At 46.1% G+C, this 23,512-nt stretch overlaps 1 protein-coding gene across 4 annotated transcripts in view; it reads left to right on the forward strand.

Annotated features, from left to right (window-relative positions):
* Positions 1–23,512, forward strand: part of LOC135896226 (neurogenin-3-like) — a 181,285-nt gene that overhangs the window by 4,734 nt on the left and 153,039 nt on the right. For 2 of the 4 annotated variants that reach the window (XR_011511750.1, XR_010562637.1), the window contains 2 exons: positions 50–103; positions 865–988. The exons of 1 other annotated variant lie outside the window; for it this stretch is intronic. The gene's annotated coding sequence lies outside the window, so the exon portion shown is untranslated. Of the gene's footprint in view, positions 1–49; positions 104–864; positions 989–23,512 lie in introns of those variants that run through there. One more of the 4 variants, XM_070532867.1, reaches the window with a different exon arrangement.

Here is a 23,512-nt window from a genome sequence, read left to right on the forward strand (position 1 = left end):
TTTGTAACGATGAATTTTATTTTGCATTCTTTTTTTTTATCATGCGCAGCAAGGAGTGGTGATTCCAGCGATAACAGCGACGTGGCAGCGTCCGAGCTGCGAGGTACGTTCTAAACAATGACGAAGTTCGAAAATATAATAAAACGGTTCATTACTGCATCTCGCGCCCAGGGGTGAATCTCCGCATGGCAGCTATTGGCTGTTTTTAGGCTGACGCTCTTTCGACGCTAGCGCCAAGTTCCCCTTCATTTACGGCCCTAGCAGGAGGGCGATACTTTGGCAAAATGGCGGCGCCCACAATTGTTTACGTTGTCATGGAAACAGGAACAGTATCCGCGCGGCATCTAGCGCTCTTTTTTGTGGTTTTCTATTTGTTTTTATTATGGCGACCCGCTCGCCTCCCTCTCCACCCTTTTCCATGCCCCACCCACCTTCACTTTCGCTTTCTTTTTGCCTGTCCGCGGCACGTAATCCTTTTTTTTTTTATCGCGCGCGCATGCGCTACCTCAGGCATTTTTTGTGAACTGACGCGTGGTACGCCGTTGGTTCTTTATTGGGGGCGAGCTTCTTCACTGGAAAAGCTAGCGCCACCATCGGCGTGACGTGCAATGAGGGATCACGTAGACGCAGCGGCCGCATCGGCTGCTGCGGAAGCGCCAAAGCGAGCTGAAAACGAAAGTTTAAATTTCTTATTAAGTGCTGAGGCTTTCCCACCTTGGGTGTCTGCTTCACAGCATTTGAAATCACTATAATAGGTAGTGGCTGCCTTTGGAGGCGTGCAGCATGGTAGGCTACTGCTCGGTGCCGCAGTGCCAGACGTACGCAACGGAGCCCGGTGTGAGCCTTATTCAGACGCATCCGCAGGACAAGGACCTGCGTGAAGCGAGTCTCGCGAAACTTAGGACCGGCAAGCAGGCATCGGCGACAACTGGGGTATGCAGCAAGCACAGACGCGAGGAACATTTGTGCTACTGCGCCGGGACTGCAATGTTCGGTGAGTACCAGAAAACGCACACTGAGACGTTCGTCCGCGCTCACTCCTCCCCGGCTAATGTCACGATGGTTTGGTCTATGAACTTGTAGATGCTAGACACTGGCAAGTTTACTGGAATGTAAAGGGAGTGGTAAGAAGCACAATAAACAAAGGCATGGCATATGGTCACGTTTGTGTTATGAATTAACGCACTAGATTATGAAAAAGAACCAGCGCGAAATCACCCGCAGAGTGCATACAGTGCGACGCAATTTTATTAATAATACTGAAACGTCCAAGAATTTACAATAAACAAATATTGAATCGTCGTGACGGCACATTACAGTCACCGTAGTGTCGAAGTCCCTTGTTAAAAGGAAATTGTTTTTGAACAGCTCTGATAATGCCCACGCAACAATGGTTGCTTGTGGACTGTCAAATGCTCATATTCTGCGGCCTAAGCTCACAGCAGGGTGCGAAAACGCTCTCAATGAAAGCGAAACATTGTGCGCGGGCATGCATGCAGATGCGCAGTTGGTCGCCGCGAACCCGTGCGATCGCTGGATGCATTGAGGCTTCATTCTGTTATGCACCATTTGGTTATACAGACCGCCCACTATAATATATTTCACATAGTTTGCGCTTAGCGATTGCCGACCTTTCACGCAAGCCGGTTCAGGAGACCCCATGGCGGCGAACGCGCGCAGTGGCTTTCACTGTACGATCCGGTAAAGAGATGGCGTCTGTAAACAATTCTGTGCTTTCAGTTTGCCCAAGATTATTATTTCGACAGTAATAAAGTTCCAAGGTTGACGACTGGGCGTGTTGGTATAGCATATTAGAGGTTAGATTGCACAACATTTTGACGAGACACGCAGAAGAGACACACACCACAGAGCGCTCTGTGGTGTGTCTCTCTTCTGTGTGTCTCGTCACAATGTTGCGCAATCAAACCTCTAATAAGGTTCTCTCGTTTTGATAGTACTTACAGAAACGTACAGGAGGGCTGGCGCGTGGTGTTTTTATTAAGCGCCGTATGACAAACGTATGAGGCGCGTACCGCGTGATCCCTCATACTACGCAATGGAGGCGCTTCCAACAGATGGCGATTCCGTAAGTCCTCGCCTCCAATACGTTAGCACGCACGCAGTCTTGACCATATTTCGAGTATGCCAGGATATTCCAGAACATATATAAATTCCCCTTCCAACACAACAGATCTTTGGCCTTGTTTTATTGACTTCCGTTTCCGAAAACAAATGTTTTCGCATGACATGGTATGATACACTCTCAGAAAATGAAAAAAAGTGAAAAATGCATGACATGTGCATGACTACTAAACACAAAAGTTCACGGAAAATGAATTAACAAAAAAAAAACTTAAGAAAACGCGAAGGCTGTTTCATGTACACATATATAAAAGATTTTTACATAACGCCCTAAAGAACAAAGTGTAGAAGAGCTCCTGATATGCGCACTGAAAGCTTCTGATATACTAAATTCACTGGTAATGGCAAGAATAATGACACGCAAAATACCTATAAAATAGAATAGAATGCTAACACAGTTTTATTGACAGCATACAAAAACAAGAACGAAAACGTATAAACCTGCACAAAAGTATACGAAATTAGTGACATGTTCATTACCACTGAAGAAAATGAAAAAGACATGGCAGAACAAAAATAACATTGCACTAAAAACGGGAATACACGTTGTCACATTATTTTGCACTTTGCCACAACCTGAGTAACGGTGGTAAGGAGGAGCAGATGGTAGTCAGCTTTTGCAGCAGTATATATAAAACATTTGCAGAAAGGCCTATTCTTCTATCAAAGACCAAGTGAAATAAGCCAACAACACGACTTTTCTTTCACCATGAATGCAATGCTTAGCGGTAAAATTACGTCACTTAAGGCACTAAGTAATACCTACTGGGAACTCCTTAGTGTAATAAACACGAGCTGAAAAAAATCTGCATAAAGGAAACTTGCAATGCTCATGCTTTTACAAAAAAAAAAAGCGTACCATGCCTAGACATGAAGGTTGTTCGCGCGGTCTTCCCATCGGCAATTACTGAGACAATACACAAACAGGAACATGAGCAAAACGTGAACAAGGTGAATGCAGGAGCCAACGTTTCGACAAGTGGACTTGTCTCCTTCAAGGCGACATATGCTTTCCTCGCCACAGTATACTGTGGCGAGGAAAGCATATGTCGCCTTGAAGGAAACAAGTCCCCTTGTCGAAACGTTGGCTCCTGCATTCACCTTGTTCACGCTTTGCTAATCGTCTTGAATTGCCATCTCCCGCATTCCCCGTCTTTTCTCCACAAACAGGAACAGTAATTTTTCAGCTGTTAGTACGCTTGTAGAACGGTGACGCACAGAAAAAGCACTGAGGGTGGAATAGAAAGCTGGGCGTGTTACTGAAGTTGCAGAATGAGTCTTGGCACAGAAAAAGAAGTCATAGACCAGGTGACAATGAGGAGGAACATCTATTTGTCAGCTTTCTCTACCGGTAAGAGGTATGTGTACCACAACCAAGGTGCAACGACAGTCCGGAGGCTCGTGGAGCACACAGATATGCACAGGGCCGTGTTCGTGTACGCGCTTCTTGTGTCCTTGGGTCTGCGCCCTCACCTGTTGTCTTTAGGCACCCGGAAGAATCTTGCAGGGCTTGTTTTGCAGGCCAGGTGGCCCGGAAAACAGATGCTGCACAAGCGCAAGAAGTGCATAAACGCTGGTATGCAGGCAAATTCACGATAAGGCAAATGCGGTCTTCGTTGCTAATGCAGTTTTATTTTTCCAAGAGCACCAAAATATCACGAAAAGAACGACACACAAGTAGCAACGCGCACTAAACACCCTAAGCAATGGCATGCATTCAGGCGTTCAGTATTATTACTTACAGCTCATGATAATTTCGCTTTACGCCACACAATACACTAAACGAAAAACTACAAAAAATTGCAAGACAAAGTCTGACACAATAGATGGCGGTTGGTACAAAATATAGTACGCTATATAGACATAAAGAAGTATGCTATGATTGAGCATCACGAGCTTATTGCGAAGTGGAACTGCTTGGTCCATACAAAACGTCAGAGCTGAAACGGGACAAAAATCCTTGGCCCGGTTTAAAATCCTTACAGCAGCCTCCGTTCCTGGCCAGGCCAAACATCACGTGGGGGAGCGCTACCAATGTCTCGTTCGACATTCTATTTCGAAGGTCGGTTTCAATGAGCGAGACCTGGCTGAACACTCGTTCGACGGCGGCATTTGATACGGGTAGTGATAGCAAAGACAGGAGGAGGGTTTGGTGTTGTGTAGGAAACGGATGGCTGTGGTGGCTGTGGGGCAACAGAAGAGGATATGTTCTACGTTGGCGTTGGAGCAGAGGCAATTTGGGCAGGAAGGGTCCAAACGAATTGCCACGTAGGCGCCATGCGGCAGGCAGAAAATTCGGCAAATGTTAGTTAGGTTCAGCTCGGTGTTGTCCCTCCGTTCTGGCGCCGACATCACCCGCGGCGCACCGTCAACGGGAGCTAAAAGCAAGCATCTCAGGCTTAAAACGTACGCCGACAGCTCACATGTGGACAGCGAGCAACAGTCTATGTCCGCTGGCGCACACGCGCGCGGAGCATTAGTTCGCGGATGAAGACGTGTTTCCTGAAGCCAGATTTCTTGATTAAAATGCATATGTGTTCTCTTACATAGAACTTGCAAATTTTGATTTTGTAGCAAACGCGCTCAATTTCTTTAACCTGCTGTCGTCTGAATTTTGATTCCAGCGGGCTTTTCATTCCTGCTTAACTATTCTTACTTTTTTTTTACGCAGGAAAAATATGTATAGTCCAATAATAGCCACATAGCCAAAAGGAATAATCTGACGCCAGCTCGGACAAAAGGTAGCCCAATTTGGCTATTATTAGCCTTATCTGGCAACCCTACTCGGAGCGGTACGAGCGCGGAGCGCACCGACACGGCAACCTTCAGGCATTCCTAGCTTGCAGAGAAGGGCGAATAGATCCAATAAGACGGCGGCGTTAAGTCATGTGACCGACTACGCGCAAATCAGCGCAAAGTGCGCGCCTACATGCAACAGACAGTGGTGGCGTGGTGGTTCGACTGGGTAATGGCAGTCACTGCTCTGTTCTACGGCAGGTGTTGCAGCCGTAGCCGAGGTTGGCGTACTCGGCTTTCTCAATATGATCAGAGATCGTAGAAGCGTAGGACATGATTGATGCGATTACGCCTTGCGGTAGGTGGTAATGTGCAGCTGTTCCGGCGTTCTGCCTGCCGCTTTGTGACGTTTCTTCTCGATATGCTTGTGCAGTTTCGGTCGTTCATTGCAACTTCTCCGTTTATAAGTTTGATCCTGAGTGCAGCAGCTTCACGTTGCTGGGTGAGATGTCTTTTCGCAAGAGCATGCGCTGAAGGCAGCCACGGAGGACACTTAACATTCCGCGATATGATCACGTTGTACGTGTTGGATTGTGTCTGTTGGTCCCACATATAGCCTGTATAGGACATATCCATAGGATTGAAGTTTTTGTATTTTGTTTAGATCCCAAACGTTCAATAGTGTGTATGTCCGAAGGGCGTCTTAAATAGGCCATGTTATCTACTCTACGTCCTGACCGGGACTTGGACGTTAGGATCTAATCGGAATGTCTAGAGGATATTCGTGGTCCAATGGGATCTGTTCTTGGTTCAGATTTTCAGCCGACTTCTTTTGCATTAGAAGAATTTTCAAGCACTCTTCGCAGCCGGTCTTCAGTAGGTTTGCGCAGAATATATCTGGCTCGAATATATCTGGCAATATATCTGCAGAATATACCTGGCAAGATATATTCGCGCAGCATATATCTTGGTTCGAAATGGTTCTCGCACACCGCTGACGACTCGATCAGAGGCTTGTCATCCCTCCGGAGGTTAAGCTCCCACTTTCTACGGAAATCTTCGTCCCTATATACTCCGTTCCATACAAAGCAGTCAACGCTGCGGAAGCTACTCAAGAAGTTATGTCAAGAAATCATTCCGCGCGTTCCGTCTATGCTTCGCTGCGCGCCAACAGCGTTGGCTCGCGCGGGCATGCACGTGAGGCTTCTGGCGACGGGTTGCAAATAAAAAGCCCGAAAAGAATAAAAATTAAAGTGACCTAAAACAACGCATTAGCAGCCGTATACCGCAATGCGTTTATTTCTAAGGATTAAAACTTGTTTCATTCAATACTGAACCTATATAAAATACAGTTGCGCACAATGCTGTAAAGAACATCGAACTATATCCAAGTGCGAACTAAGCCACTGCAAGAAGTCTCTGTAGCCTCCACAGCGTTGACTGCTTTGTATAGAACGGAGTATAGGAGCTGCAAACAACGACGCCTTCGGAGCGCCGTGTAGCCGCTCCGGCAACCCGGAGCAGAACAGTGTGCTAGTCCGTCCTCCGCTTCGGCATGTCGCGAACTAGATGTCCTCGCAATTCTATATGTCTGCAAGGCACTCCAGTAATCTTAAAGAACACACCGGTACACGTGTAGTCGTCACTTCGTGGCTGCCGACTCGGCAGTTCGTGAGACTCGGGAGTAGGGCAGCCGTGCGTGCCGTCCCTAGCAAAAGGCGCAGTAGCGCCACTGGAAACCCTAGCGGCGGTCCGTGGTGTTCCCGACCGCCGAGGCATGCGGCGTGGGCTTCAGGTCGTGCCACTATAGAGCACATTCTAGTTCACTATATTCTTACCGTCTAGTGTGCCGCGCGGAAAGTCTTTCCTGTAAGGTAAAGTGCGCGCATGCGCAGTCCTCGGTTGGTACGGTATTACCGCACGTACGGCACGGTAACTTGGCACTGCTAAAACTCTCTAATGACCGAATCCGATACGATCCGTCACATTTTGAAGGGCAGCGATGGCGACGCCTTTCAAATGCTCCTATCGAAAAACCCGCAGGCAGCCGTAGAAGTCGCTGATCTTTGTCAGAGTTACGATAAACTCTTCAGACGTCTACTGACTCGACTTTCTTCCGCGAAGGATGCTTCTGTTTCGAATTCATCCGCAGTTCCCGACCACGGCCCCCTGCTCTGCGATATCAAAGAGTGCATTCGTACCGAAGTCGCTCGGCAGCTGTCTCTGCTCACTGCCGTTCCAAGTTCTACGCTATCCTTGACTGCAAACCTGCGACAAATGATACAGGCGCAAGTATCTGAGGCTATTCTGTCGCCACGTGCACCGCCGCCAGCACTTCTATACCTTACGCAGAAGTTGTAGCGCGGACCGCGTCGCTGACGTTCTCGCCACCACAGCCGGCTGTACCATCACGTCCTCTCGCGTTTCCCACCACCTTACCAGCAAACACTGGCGCACGCCCGGCAATCGCCCAATATGCATCTACTGCGGCATCCCTAGCCATGTGGCACGGTTCTGTCAACGTCGCTTGTGTCTTCCCCGAGCTGGCCAACCTGCATCATCCTACGCCCCTCCAATGCCGTTCTTCCCGTTGGCCTCGTGAATCCCATCCGACTTCTCTACGCACCGCCAATCTTTCTGCGCGCCCGATCGCCGCTCGCCATCCCCACGACGCCGTTCGCTTTCTTCAATGAGTCGTCGCACCACTCCTACCGAACAGAAAAAATAGTCGCTGCAGTTCCCGAGGCAAGAACTGCGTCTGTGTCGAACAGCACAAGACCTCGCTGTTTCTGCAATTACCGAAGAACTCTCGCTCAGAAAAGTAATGCCACCCTTGTATGCCCTGCCGCTCCATACACCACCCCGCACCTTCCCCAAATATGTAACGCGGTTTAATTAGCAAGCCAGAACGATACACAGGCAGGTCTATTGATAGAGCGTCAGGCACCGATCGCACCGGCTCTGTTCTCGAGCAAGGCGTTGACGATGCGGCGCCTGAAGCACAAGCCTGTCTCCTTCACTACCATATATATATATATATATATATATATATATATATATATATATATACAGAAATGAAAGTGAGGGAGGCTTACCAGGTGAAAGTTTCCAAGCTCCCGGTTTACTACCCTCCACTGGAGTGGGAGAAATAGGGGTTGTAAAGAAGGTGGAGAGATAGAGCGAGATTGAAAAAAAGATATAAGAAACGGTTTGGCTTCGCCAAGCACGGAATGCTGTAGGAAAGCACATTTTCTTGGACGAAATAAGTCATTTTCTTGCACCAGGTTAGGCATTTGTATGTGGTTGCTTGACCGGTTTCTAATTAAACACTTGGCAGTAGCGATATCGTTGTTCAACTTCTTTTATTGCACACATGTTACGCATAGTCATGTACAATCGCCCAATTTTTTAACCTGAACGCGCGAGCATCGACCGGCCAGTCGATAAGCGCCGTATAACGGAGTACAGCGGCGAAGTGTGCGAGAATACGCCTGGCAGAGGGAAGCTGCATTGGACTGTGCATTGCGCGCACGCGCGTATTCTCGCACACTTCGCCGCTGTACTCCGTTATACGGCGCTTATCGACTGGCCGGTCGATGCTCGCGCGTTCAGGTTAAAAAATTGGGCGATTGTACACTGGATAGTACATGACATGAGAATTATATTGAAATAGGTCGCAACGGGACGGCACAACAGAAAGGATGATGAAATTAAAAAATTAAATTATAGGGTTTTACGTGTCAAAACCGCTTTCTGATTATGAGGCACGTCGTAGTGGAGGACTCTGGAAATTTCGACCACCTGAGGTTCTTTAACGTGCACCTAAATCTAAGTACACGGGTGTTTTCGCTCCCATCGAAATGCGGCCGCCGTGGCCGGGATTTGATCCCGCGACCTCAGCAGCCCAACACCATAGCCACTGAGCACCAACGGCGGGTAAAGGAAGACGAATAGAGGCACAAACTAACAACTGATCTTATTGAAGCCCGACCCGCAGGTATAGTTATCCAATGTCTGCGCAGACGCACCGTTAGAAGGAAAAATGGAATTCGTCAGACAGAAAGTAGTTAAACCAGGCGCGAAAGGAATTTCATTTCTGCATTGTGTAATGCAAGCGAGGTTTCGCTTACACAATCCTTACCTTGTGAACCGCTTTTCTGTAGCGTGAAAATCCTAGGCAAGAGCAAGCAAAAAGCTGCTCATGAAACGTTAGAAGCATTTTTTTTATCAGAAAAGCAGGTCAGGATTGTGTAAGCGAAACTTTGGTTGCACTACACAATGCAGAAATGAAATTCCTTTCGCACCTGGATTAATCACTTCCTGTTTGACAAATTCCATTTTTCCATGTTTTTTTTTTCATTTTACCGTCTGCGCAGCTTGTGGACCTGTGGGTCGGGCTTCAAGAAAATCAATTGTTAGTTTGCGTCTGTGTTCGTCTTCCTTTCTGTTGTGCCGTCCCATTGCCCACTATTTCAATATGGTTCTCACTTCAAAATACCAACTAGCCTAACATTCAAGTCGTTTAATGTATTGCATATACATACAGGGCTACTTGGTGGACACAGGAGGAGGATTGGAGAATTGCCCAAAGACCGTATTGTGGTCCGTATAGTAATTTGAAGCGGGTTTGATCTCTCCTACGAGATGAAATCTCTTCTTTAGACAGTCGCGACGAAAATCCCGATTCAGTTTTCGTAGTTACTTCATACATATGCACGCGGGCGTCGGTGCCCACAAGGCGAGACGTAAGGGAGGAGTGACTAAGCGGCGAGGACGCATGCACGTTTAGGGAGCGCGGTAGACTTCCGTGACGTCACGTACGGCGGCGCCTGTGAGCGTCCCTAGAAGACAATGGAGGCGGAACCGGCCGTTTTGCGGGCACCGAAAAAGAGACTGTGCCCACGCGTTTTGCGCGAACGCGCGGGGCTGTACGAAGAGGCTTCATACAGATGAAGCCGAAATGCAGTTTGGTAGGCAAGTAATTTCGCAGTAAAACAGAAAAGGGGATCCCATTAGAAGCGCTCCTAATAAGGCCAATGGATCGCAAGGAGCACAGTAACGCTTGCACAGCCTTCTGACGCGATGACAAGACCCTTCGGTAATGTGCAGCTCTTTATTCCGACAGATATGCTGGTCGTCCATCTGGTTTAGCACGAAGGAGAGGCAAAGAAGCGTCATCAGGACCTGTGGTGGTCATTAAGGCACAGTTAATTAGGACAAAGTTATGATAGAGCCGAATCATGATAGAGCCGAACCCACTTGAAAATATGGGGAACCGGCAATATCTCCAAGTTGGATTCAAATTGACAGCGTGAAGGTCGAGATTCTAGCCCGCGACCTTCGGAGGGAGTCGAACCCTCGACCTTTCGTGGGAGTTGAACCGACGACCTGTGGTATTAAGGCAAATTAAGGCACTCAAAACGACGAACCAACAAGGAGATGCGTTTTTGGCGCGTAAAACCACATAATAAAAATATATATATAAAAAAACAAGGAGATGTGGGCGAACCGGCCTTTCCAATTTAGGATCCAATTGACATGTTGAAAGTCGGGACCACTACCTTTGGTGTAAATTAAGGCGAAGTGAATTAAAACACAGGTAATTAAAATAGGGTTAATTAGGGCACTCTAACCGACGCTTGGTGGGAGAAAAGTAATAGGAAGTAACAACGCATTCGAATAAAATTGTCAAGTAATGTAATGAATGTCGCGTGAGCGCGCAGGCTTTCGTCTTCATCCTCTTTAGCGTATGCTAAAGTGACTAAGCTTTTGTTTCCTCGTCGCCGGGTCGGTCACAGCCTGCGGTGTCGGCCATCCTTATGTGGAACACGTATGCATCGGTAAACGCTATGGCCAACCATGCCCAGCACAAAAGGATCACGTTTCGTCGGTGAAGCCTTGATGGAAACCTAAGACTAAAGTCTCACTGAAATAATATTGAGTGTCAGTTGATCGACAGCTCGATTCATACCAAGATTAGATTTATACGTATATACTAGCGTCGCAATCCACAGTTGGCATGCTGCAAGACATAACAGACGTGTCTGGGAGAGCACAGAAAGGGCATTGTGTAATTCGGTAGTAGTCGTAATACTGTTTTGGTAATTTTTTTAGAAGGTGTGGTCAGTGGTTGTTTTCGAGAAAACAGATGGCCTGCTAGAAGCGATCCTACAGTGGCGTCTATGTTTATTGAACTCATTCGCACGCTCGTTAAATAAGCTGGGTTCAGAAAACACACAGTCAAAGCAATTTTTAGGAACTTTTGCACATATGCACACACGCGCGCGCACGCACGCGCGCTCACACACATGCACACATACTTACAGGGTGTCCCAGCTAACTTCAGTCAGAGTTTAAAAATATGCAAATGCCACGTAGCTGGACAGAACAAAAGTATTTTGTTTGCCGTCGCTTGGAGACACTAAAATCATTTTTTTCATTCCGCCTAATTAGATAACTTATAATTAGATAATTAACTTCTCAAATATTAGAATTAGATGAAAAGTTTCAATGAGAAAATTGTAGAGCGACATGAAAAAAACTCCCGATGCAGCTTTCTGTTGCCCAATACGTGCTACATAAGTGTTTTTCCGGGCGTAAGCGTAAACATAAACACACGCACGCACTCGCGTGCACCTCACGCACACTCTCGCTCACACACAAACACACTTATAAACAGACATACATGCACACACACGAGCATACCCACATGCACGCACGAGCGCATACAGGCGCACCTGCGCATGCAGACAGACACACACACGCCCATGCACACACAAATACACACGAACGCACACGGAAACACACGTGCACATGCGCAAACACAAAGATGCACGTATGCGCACACTCACACCCATTGTATACAAGCACGCACGCGCACAAACATACGCAGAGCACCGTAGTACGGGAAAGCACGCATTATAATGCAGGTGGCACTCCCTCCCACCCCCTTTTATTTCTTAAACTGTAATGGGGACAAACTAAAGGTGCGAACAATTTTAATTAATCGGCCGATACAATCCAGCGATTGCTGGGGAGCAACGAGTATAAGTACAAGATTACTAGGAAAACTAACAATAAATAAATTTCAATATATTACGAATCCTATTAGGCGCACACGTTATATGCGGATCTTGTTACCTTACATGGTCAAATAGTGCGGCCCGTGATAAGAATCGAGTGTACACCGTGTCTCTCGCGTTTTTGTCTGCGGGCAAGCTCCGGAAACGGGTAAGCAGTCTTTTCTTGTTGTGCAAAAATTAAATGAAAACGAAACTTAAGTTCGCAAAACAACGAAACTCATAACGGGCCCTGAAACACTTTTTGGACTTTGTAAGGAAACGTGGCCGGTATGTACAAGAGGTTCCTGTGAACATGTAAGCCAAATATTGTTGCACTGCTCGCAGAGAGGAATTTACAATTTCGTGCCATAAACTGTGCAAAATCGCTTGCCCTCGCTTCTGCAATGTCGTCATGCAGCGCACCCAAGTTGGGTGCACCAAGCAGCTGCACCCAACAGTTATTGGTTGATTTCGTGATCGCCAGAACATTCTCAGTAATACTATAATTGCCAATTTTGAGTTCAATAAATCAAACGCATGCATGTCTGCGATTTCAAAATATAGAAAATGTAGCTGGGGTTCAACGCGGCTTGAACCTAGTTATACGAGCGAAAGCTCTGTTAAGCATGGTGAGACACGGTTCTTCAGTGCTCCTTCCCGGCGAGCTACATCGGCCGGGTGCTCGGACTCAGCCTGACGCCTGCGGCGAAGGGTTTTCACGCTCGCACCGGCACGTGCATCATTCATGGCGAGAAGGAACGACGAAGCGCCGGCGAAGCAGCTCTTAAACCCTCGTCTTGTCCCGCGGTACACAGCGGCGAGGCTTGAGCGAGCGCAGCTGTGACGCCTCTCCGCAGCGGATCACGTGACGTGACGTCGCACCCGTCACGCCGTCGCACTTTCGCGCCGGCGGCTGAAGGTCAAACGTGCGCCGAGATTGACATTGGGAGTTGAACCTGGAGGAGTATCGAGCTTTCGCTCTAAAATAATTTCATGTTTGCATTTCCTGTCTGCACACGTCAGTTGCACCTAGCTGCGTCAGCTGTGCGTGACCCTCGAGATAACAGCGGCGTGCTGCGTAGCATAGCCACGACGAGCTGCGCATCGGTGCTACAAGTCCGCTAATACTTGAAGGATTCGAAAAATATTTGCAGCGTGACATTCGAGAGACAACGTCCTTCAATACTGAAGCCATTGTATGATCAATCAGAAAAGTGTTTTCGAGCCCATTTATTAATCGGTTCTTGCTAACTTTCTCTGAGACCCGATACACCGGCTTGTAGCTGACCCAGGCTCTTTCTTCTTAGTATTTGAACGCCTGCAGCTTGTATAATATATAGGTTACTAGCCTACCTGCTTACCGCTGTAGCATTCCTAGCATGTTCACTGCACATTTAAGAAAGTCGCGTGAATTGACCGTATGCTACGCAACATTGCGTTGCGTACTTGCCAGCCCTTAATGTCTCCCTATAGTGGAGGAGGGGCCCTCCTCATAGGGCGGAGAACTGTATAGCACACATATATATATATATATATATATATATATATATATATATATATATATATATATATATATATATATATATATATATATATATATATATAATTTCTTTATTGAATACTGTGGACACGTGGGCCAAGCAGGGAGAGCGACATATGGTATATACAAAGAAATTCAGATTGAGAAAACAAACAGAACAATCAAAAACAAGATAAGGAAGTAGTTTCAATTTATACAATTCCATTCGGTTACAGTTCGAGGAAAAAAAGAAAACTTATATGTGTTTGTTCTTGCAAAGTAAGGAGTTAATGCATCATGTCTGCGGTGACGTGTAGTTCTGGTCGATAACTGCGATAAATGTTCAGATGGGTCAAGGGATAAATTGTTAGTGTGAAGTAGTTTAAGGAATTCAAGTCTCTGTTTTGTTCTTCTAAGTTCGAGTGGTTCAAGGTTATTAATTTTCACAAGTTCGGCATATATATGTATATACATATACATATGTATACAGATGTATTTATTTATTTATTCATTTACCTCACAGGCTCCCGAAGGAGTATTGCGTGAGGGGAGGATACAGGGAATTACCAAAAAAAGGAGTAAAGAGAAATTATACATTGTTAGCGAGTAAACATGAAAGAACAAATATCTAACAATATAAATAACGGGATAAATGAAACAAACGACTGTGTGAAGTAACAAAAAGGTACCAAGAGATTATACAAATGGTAGGAGGTGAAGGTGGAAGAACAAGTCTGTAATAGTGTTAAAGCAATTAAAACAAACATTCAAACAAAACAAAAAGAAAAACCTATACAACTTCGCTACAAGTATTTGCTTAGGTGCGCGGTATGGTTTAGTTGTGACGAATTATGGAAATAATATGCATAAGCGTGCTTTGAAGGATACTGGGTCAAGAATGTCAACTATGTCATTTGGTAGGTTATTCCAATGTTGAATGGCACGTGGTAACGCGGAAGAATTGAAAGCATTTGTTCGGCCAAAGATACGCTGGAAACTGAGATGATTATGTAAACGCCGAGATGTACGAGATGGACGAGTGAGCGGCAGAGTGGACGGGTGCGTGCTATGGATTATCTTGTGAAATAGACAAAGCAATGCTATGGTTCTTCGCGATTCAAAAGATGAGAGAGATAAAGATAACTTAATGCTAGTCACGCTAGAGTCGCGGTGATAGTCTCTGACAATGAAGCGGGCGGCGCGGTTTTGGATCGATTCGAGAGATGCGATTAGGTAAGCTTGGCGAGGTGACCAGATAGGGGCTGCGAATTCCAGTTGTGACCTTACAAAAGTCTGATAAGCGATTTGTCTGGTGAGGACAGGAGCATCACGAAGGTTGCGTTTAAGATAGCCGAGCGTACGTGAAGCTTTAGCAGTTATTTTTTCGATGTGCGCAGACCATGACAGGTTAGGTGTAAGGAGAATGCCGAGGTACTTATATGAGTTGGTGCGTGTGACGGGGTTGTTATCAAGTGAGTAATCGAAAGCGGAAAATGTCTTTTTGCGGGTGAATGTTATTAGTTTGCATTTATCAGTGTTTAGAGTCATTTGCCAAGAAGAGCACCAGTTAGTAATACGGTCAAGATCTCGTTGGAGAGCGACGTGATCGGAAGTTGAGCAGATTTCACGATAGATCACACAATCGTCTGCGAACAAGCGAATGGATGACGTTATTTCGGATGGCAGGTCGTTAATATAGATCAGAAAAAGTAATGGTCCGAGTACGCTTCCTTGTGGGACACCAGATGTTACATCGCTGATACTGGAAATAAAGTTATCGACGACGGTGAATTGCTTACGGAATGACAAGAAATTTCTTATCCAAGATACTGTTAGGGAATCGATATTTAAGCATGAGAGTTTAGCTATGAGACGGCAATGAGCAACACGATCGAAAGCCTTAGCGAAGTCTATGAAGATGGAATCTGTTTGCATGCCCTTATCCATGTTTAGGAAAATATCTGTAGTCAATTCGAAAAGTTGCGTTTCACATGATAGTCCTTTTCTAAATCCATGTTGATGTTTAAAGAAGAACTTGTTAGTTTCCAAGTGATTTGCTACGTTTGAAAAGATTATGTGTTCTAGTAACTTACCGGGAACGCTTGTTAGTGATATTGGGCGGTAATTGTTAACAGCGCTTTTATCGCCAGATTTAAAGAAAGGTATAACTTTAGCGACCTTCCAGTCATACGGAACTTCCCCTGTTGAGAGGGACTGTTGAAACAAGCAGGAAAGGACTGTGCTAGAGGAAACTACAGTATATTTTAAGATTTTTGAATTTATACCGTCCATGCCGGAAGAAGTTGACATCTTGAGGTTGTTGATCAGCTCAGCAACACCAGTGGTTGTTATGTTGATGGGGGCCATGTATGTACAATCAAGTTCGATGGGTGTTGGTATATTTGAATGGTCTTCCTCTGTAAATACGGACGTGAAGTAATTGTTAAAGATAGATGCTGAAAGCTCTCGTGCAATCGGTAAGCCATAGCTATCAAGTAGCTGTGAAATGTCGGAATCTTTAACGGGAGAGATCGTTTTCCAAAATTTTTTGGGGTTGTTTTGAAGTAGTGATTGCAGATCGCAAGAGAAATACTTTTGCTTGGCTTGACGCAGGGCATTACAGTAGGCTGCATCACAAGACTTGTGTTTGCTCCAAGACGCAGGTGTGTCAACACGTTTGGCCATCCTGTAAAGACGCTTCTTTTTATTCTTTAGAGTAAGAAGAGCTTTAGTGAACCATGGTTTCGATGAGTTAACGCGAAATGACACCTTTGGTATATGCGCATGTGCTAATTCCATTAACTTTTCTTTGTACAGGCACCAATTCTCGTTCACTGTCCGCTCAGAAAAATTTGCTAAGAATGAGGACGTGAAGCTTTCCATACCATTGTTTATAGCGCTGACGTTTGCTCTTTTGTAATCAAATACTTGTTTAGTTTTCAGGTGACGTGACCGTGAAGGTGTATGAACTGTGAATTGTAACAACCGGTGGTCACTGAACCCATCCGTAAAAGTGATAGCGTTAACCCTCTCGGGCGCGGATGATAGAACAAGATCTAAAATATTATTGATACGAGTAGGCTGGTTTATTAATTGCACAAGTGAAAAATCAAGTGTTAGTTGAACGAACTCACAAGATGCACGTGATTGGCCTCGCAAGTTTTGCCAGTCAATGTCTGGAAAGTTAAAGTCACCAAGAAGAAAAATATCAGCTTTGTTATATTTGGATCGAATAGACGTAATGTTATCGTGTAATTCGGAAAGAAAATTGTAGGAGCTATCGGGTGGTCTGTAGCATACACCATAAATTGTATTCGATTGGGGAAATGTTACGCTGACCCACAGAATTTCGAGACTGGATGACATCGGCACAAGAAATGACGGGATGTGTTTTTTTATGGCGAGCAATACCCCACCACCTCTTCTGTCGTCCCTATCTCTGCGATAGATAGTGTAAACATTAGAATCGGGTAGAACTTCGCCATCCGTAATTTCAGAGCTGAGCCAAGTTTCCGTAAGTGCTAATACATCACATTCGCAGTCGTCTAAGTATGACGAAACTTCATTGCGTTTAGGAAGAATGCTACGAATGTTAGTTAATGATATAGATAGGTGCGAGGGCACGATAGGCTCGTGTATTGAATTGGGTTTTTTCGTAAAGACACGTGTTCCCAGCCTAGGTCTTTGCTATCTGGGTAGGGGGATAACAGCGGCGGACGCTGCATCGTATGTGTACACATTGTTGTCGATTCTTAGTTTATCGAGGGTTAGCTTAAATTGCGCGTTTTTGGTTTTTGCGAAGTCAATCAGTTTGCGCCGAGCGATACGGGTTTGCAAAGAAAAATCCTCACGAACAGCATAATCAGTGTTCTTGAACTTGTGGCCTTTTTCTATTACGCGCTGCTTATCCTTAAAAAAGGCGAACTTTACTATGACCGGTCTATTCTTCTCATCGTTGTATTGACCGAGGCGATGCGCGCGGTCTATTTGAGCTGGATCGATAGTGATACCAAGGTGTTGTTTACATATGTCAATGATTTTTGATTCTGATGATGACCATGATTCGCTTTTGTCATCTGCGATTCCAAAAAATAGCAAGTTGCAGCGGCGAAGTCTATTTTCTGTGTCTTCACAGCGCGATTGTATTGTTTTTAGCTGTGTGGAAATGCCTTTAGCTATATTCAGTGATTCGGGCGATGTGTCGTTTACCGAACATTTCATTGAAACAATATCGACTTCTACAGCCCGGAGCCTAGTCGACAACTGCTTCAGCTCGACATCAACTGATGCCTGCCAATTCTTTAGTGCTCGCAGGTCATTACGGATCTCGTCCTGGCCGGATTCAATACGTTGCAAGGTTGCGAGAACGTTATCCAGCACATCCGGCCCGGGGTTTGATTCTATATCACCGGATAGAAGTAGGCGCAACTGACATATGCATAAACAAAACAAGTTTTTGCCACGCTTCAGTAACGACATTAGCTCACTGGGGCACGACACCGCAAAAAGACACCGGTTGCTACTTTTCAGACAAGAACAGCGGTTCAAGTAACCAACCTGAAACGTGAGCACGGGTGAGCACTCCATGTCCGAAGCGGTGTTGTGCCCCAGCGCGCCGGATGCGGATGGTCGTTTAAATACTGTGCAGCCTATGCTGTCTGTCGAAGCAGTTGGCTTTGAAGATCCTGGTTGCCAGCAGATGAACTGAGTTCCATCCAAGGCTGGCAGTTGCGTGCGATTCATGAAGCGGTCCGGTGGCTGTTTCCAGAAAAATGGGCCAGTTGCGCACAGGGCAGCAGGCAACGCCAGAAGAAGGGACACCTGAAACGTGAGCACGGGTGAGCACTCCATGTCCGAAGCGGTGTTGTGTGATGTATGTATGTATGTGTGTATATATATATATATATATATATATAACGAGAGAAAGGGGGAACTGAAGGGCTCGATTTTGGTAATTATGACCACATAGGCTAACACTCCTAGAGCTAGATCAAGTGAAACTTAAGTACCCTAGTTAGTGGACGAAGCGACAGCCGCCGCCGTAGCACAATTGGTAGTGCAAACCACGCGTAATACGGAGGTTGTGGGGTCAGCTCCCACCGGCGACAAGTTATCCTTTCGTCCACTTTCATTTCCCTTTGCTTACTTTTCTCAATTTAAATCACAGTTTATTCCCCCTATACTTTCCTTGGCCTCATTGGCTGTTGGCGCGTTATGTGGGCATTCTCTCTCTCTCTCTCTCTCTCTATATATATATATATATATATATATATATATATATATATATATATATATATATATATATATATATATATATATATATATATATAGGGGGGCCCGACAACCGAGGGGCCCGATTTTTATTAATCATAAGAGACTAGAAAACAGACACCAAGGACAATATACGGGAAAAGAATTATACTTACCAATGAATTAAAGCAATGATATACTATTAACGGAAATGAAGGTGGATGAAAAAGCAACTGGCCGCAAGTGGGAAACGAACCCGCGTCTTCGCATTGCGCGTGCGATGCTATTACCAATTGAAGTACCGCGGAGCCATTCCCCCATCCATTTCCTGGAGTATTTGTTTCACTACTAGAACCTACCCTGGGGGTGTTAGCCAGCGCCACCACTCACAAACTTAGGCGGTGGATTTGGAACACCCATTTTGCCGTAGGCGTCACGAGTACGTGATTTGGATGATGGCAACTGGTTAAAAAAAACACACATGCTACCTGAAGGCATCAGTGTTGCCACATTCGAGACCCTCGTAATGTGATGAACGAGAAGAAAGGGAATTCAGGGGCGCGATGCTTATTAATCATAAGAAACCAACAAAGACACCAAGGACAACATAGGGGAAATTAATTGAACTTGCTAACAACTTGAAGAAGTGATAAATTAATGGAAATGAAAGTGGATGAAAAAACAACTGGCCGCAGTTGGCATACGAACCCACGCCTTCGCATTACGCGTGCGATGATGCTCTTACCAATTGAGCTACCGCAGCGGTATTTTCCTATCCACTTTCTGGGGTTTTTATGTTTTACTACTAGAACCAACCCCCTGGGAGTGTTAGCCAGCGCCACCACTGATAAGCCTAGGCGGCAGATATATATCATGTTCGTGGTTGCGGTGCCACGCGCTGGCGACACCGCTCAAGTAAAACGATACGTAATTCAGCTTTTTGGTGTTGTCCCAATGGTTGTGTACGCTCACCCGGGGTCATAGTGAGCGAGCCAGTCTTCTACTTCATGACCTTCGGTACCGCTGAAGATTGGTGGGTCGTGCTGACGGCAACGGGCCGGGGCAGACCACGGTAGTCAGCGGGGCAGCGGGTTGTTGTTGTGGTGGTCCTTATTCCGGCATAATGAAGGCGGGCTGCAGTGCCCGATTGCGAAGTTCCAGAGTTCCTGTTGTACCCTACACTTCCACCAATTGTAAAGGGGGTTTATTCGGGTCGTAGAGCAGCAGCGACAAACGCAGCACCAGCAGGTAGGGTGGAGCGAGAGAGCGACCTGGGTACGAGCCATGCGATGGCAACGGGGCTTTTCAGCGTGCTGATCTTCTTCGTCTCTCTCTCTCTCTCTCTCTCTCTCTCTCTATATATATATATATATATATATATATATATATATATATATACGGGCAAACTGCACGCGTCTTTGGTTAGCGTAGCACTCAAAACTCACAACTAATAACGAATTAAAATTAACTTTACAACCTTTACAAACCAAGGTGAACAGTCACTAATTCACGAGCAGGTTGCATCACGCTCAGGTGGCTCAATAAACAGTATGCTGTGCCACGGATCTTGGTCGCGCAAGGGTGGTGACTGTCACGTGCAGTGCCTCTAGGAAGTGCACGCAGCAGTAAGACCGTATCTCCTTTCGTGCTTAAAGGGCCCCTGAAACGGTTCGGACAAATTTTGTAGGCGCGTAGGGTACAGCTTAAGTAGAACATTCGCACCACAATTTAAGTGAAGCGTTACGTATTAATGGAGCTGCAAGCAATTAGAAGTTACCCTCCTCCCTAGCTATGCTTTTCCTCCTCAACTCGCTCGCCGAGCGAGCGGCGCTAAGCTCCGCCTTCACTGGTTCAGCGTCACGATGCGACGTCACATCGCTCACTTCCGGTTGTTTAGGAGCACGCCCCCTCCCGCGCGAGACCTCTCCGCTAGCCGCTTGGCCGTCGACCGAGAGCTATCGAAGCAGCGTGCGTTGCGAGCATTCTGTCGTAGCGCCGAACGTGTCCGGTACTCCGCTAAAAACAGGCAAGCTGGTCATTTCGGCAAATGACTGGAGGCATAAACTCAAGCTTATGAAGGAACTTTAGCGTAGACGTACGTGAGCAGCCTGATCGGTCTGCACGGTCCAGACACTTGCTGGCGCAGCGCTTAACCAGTCAAACAAAGCGCTAATATTGCTCTAACCAAGTGTAAAGCATTTTAAACATTTATAAATCAACGTGTTGATGATTACACGCCTGCGAAAAATACACACCAGCAGCAAAGAATACACTTCGTTGCTGCTACTGTGTATGGTTGAGCTCTGTGCCACCAGGTGGCTGCACCGTGCAGACCGTTCGCATTTGCCCTTCTGCTCATCTCGTGGCTCATCCCGGCACAGTCAAGCGGCCAGACCCTGTCCCCTTACGCTTGCGTTTGCCCTAATACTGGACTCGCGGTTTGCAGGTCGCTAGGTTTGCAGTCCACAAGGCAACAAAATCGAATCATAGAGCTCGCGAAAAGACTGAGACCAACTCTGACCGCGGAGCTCTCGTCAAAATGGAGTACGTTGTAACACAAGCAGATGACACTTGCTGTGTGCCGGAAGTGCTGAAGTGTACTAAAAAACTATTCTTGTGTATTCTCTTTAAGTTATTTTCTTTTTACAAAAACAAAGTAACTAACATTCCAACTATTACGAGCATCATTTGTTCACCATAAAGTTGGAAAAATTATCGACCCCGCGCCCTGGTCAGCCAATCAGATAGCTCGCCCATGTGACGTAATATGGGTTATTTGCATCATATGGGTAGGGGCGGCTTAAAATTCCGCCGAGCAGTGCGCTGCGATCGGCAGCGATGTGTATTTTTAAAACCTTGTAATAAATTACACGCTTTACGCAGAGCACTTAGATGCATCAATTAATGATCAGAAGAACCTACTCTAACGACTCAGTACGTTTGTAGAAAATCGCCAAAATCGTTTCAGGGTCCCTTTAATCATAATTGGAAATATTGGAGAATTGGGATTGCCCCGCAGAAGGCACTACTAGTAATAATATCACCTCCAGCGTGTCCAATGGGTGCTGCAGTGCTACAGCTAACCTACCCATGTGGGGTTGAGCCTCTCGTTAAAGATTGGAGGGGGGACCAGCACCCCCCCCCCCGTACCCCCCCTGACTTTAAGCACTGAATCTTACACGAGCAGTGTGAGCTACACGATGAGCAACGAAGTTGCCGCAGTGAAAACGCGCGCCCAGCCAACGAGGCCTAGAGAGAGAGAGAGAGAGAGAGATTAATAGAGTCTGGAAGGGTGTGGAAGATGAAAGCGGTGAGGGCGCTTAAGAACATAAGCTTCAAAAGAGTTTAAAAAAAACTGAAGCCCCTTAATAAAAAAATTGGTTTGTGGCGCCATCCTACGGTTTTCTTCTATACTAGCCTGAGTGTTTACGTGTTTTGGCGGCAGATGACTGTAGCAGTACACGACTAGTGTGTGTTGCAAAAATAGGCTCGGAAACGACTCGGCATCATAACAATAATATGCCGAGGTAGTTAGTCACCCATCGTGAATGTCCGTCTTCCAGAAACGTTGGGATTGAAAGAATATGTGAGGATTAACTGGCCAGCAGTCGAAATAAGACGTTTCGAGTATTGTCGGAAAAAAAAAAAGCCGGGAGGAGATTTACAGAACTGCAGACTCATTGAAGCCGTAGTTTTGATAGATGTTTTAAATACGAAAGTTAAAATCGAGATCAGATACGCAATAGGCTCGATGGCGATATATGTAGTAAAACCTAATTTGCTCAAGTAGGCTAGGTGACTATTTGTCGCCGACCCATCTCAAAGGGGACCCCAATGATAATGATGATGATGATCAGAACACTGTTGCTGTGTCCACTTGTAACATAGAAACACAACACCGTCATTATAATAATCATCATTGCTACTTCTAATACAAGTATATGCTACTACCTAAACTGAACTGTGCGAAGCATGCAAAAATATTGCGGAGGCAATTACATATATCTTCTTGGAATGTCAGAATGTGCATCCAGAAGCGTACGAAAATGGAGTCAGTCTCCATGAAGTTTCAGGGTTTAAAGACAGTGGTGGTGGTGTTGGTGAAACTTTATTTCCGAAAAGGGTCCTGAAGGACACTTGACTGTTCGTCAAGGTGTAGAGGGCACCTCCTACGTCGGGACGGGGAGCCCTAGGTTGCCCGCAGCTTCGCGGGCCTTCTGGACAGCCCAGAGTTGGTCTTCAAGCGTGCTGCTCCTAAGAGCGTCGTCTCACTTGTTCTTGTCCTCCAAATAGGATTCCTGTAATGGCTCAGTAAACATATGTAAACAGTGGCGCGTAGACATGAGCAAGAGACATTTAGAATATTGGTTAGGTAGGTTGGATCGCATACGGCAGGCATTGTCAGCTCCTGACTGGAAGCTTACCCTTATCATAGAAAAGGAAGGTGTACGATCAGTGCATTTTACCGGTGCGGACATATGGGGCAGACTCTTGGAGGCTGACAAAGAAGTTTGAGAACAAGTGAAGGAACGCGCAAAGAGCGATGGAACAAAGATTGCTAGTCATAACGTTAAGAGACAAAGAGAGCGGTTTGGATCAGAGAGCAAACGAGTATAGACGATATTCTAATTGACATCAAGAGAGACAAAATGGAGCTGGGCAGGTCATGTAATGCGCCGTTAGATAACCGTTGGACCACTAGGGTTGCGGAATGGGTACCAAGAGAAGGGAAACGCAGTCGAGGATGGCAGAAGACAGAGGTGGAGCGATAAAATTAAGAAATTCGCGGGCGCTATAGTTGGAA

Source organism: Dermacentor albipictus, chromosome 1 (assembly GCF_038994185.2).
Source record: "Dermacentor albipictus isolate Rhodes 1998 colony chromosome 1, USDA_Dalb.pri_finalv2, whole genome shotgun sequence".
NCBI lineage: Eukaryota > Metazoa > Arthropoda > Arachnida > Ixodida > Ixodidae > Dermacentor > Dermacentor albipictus.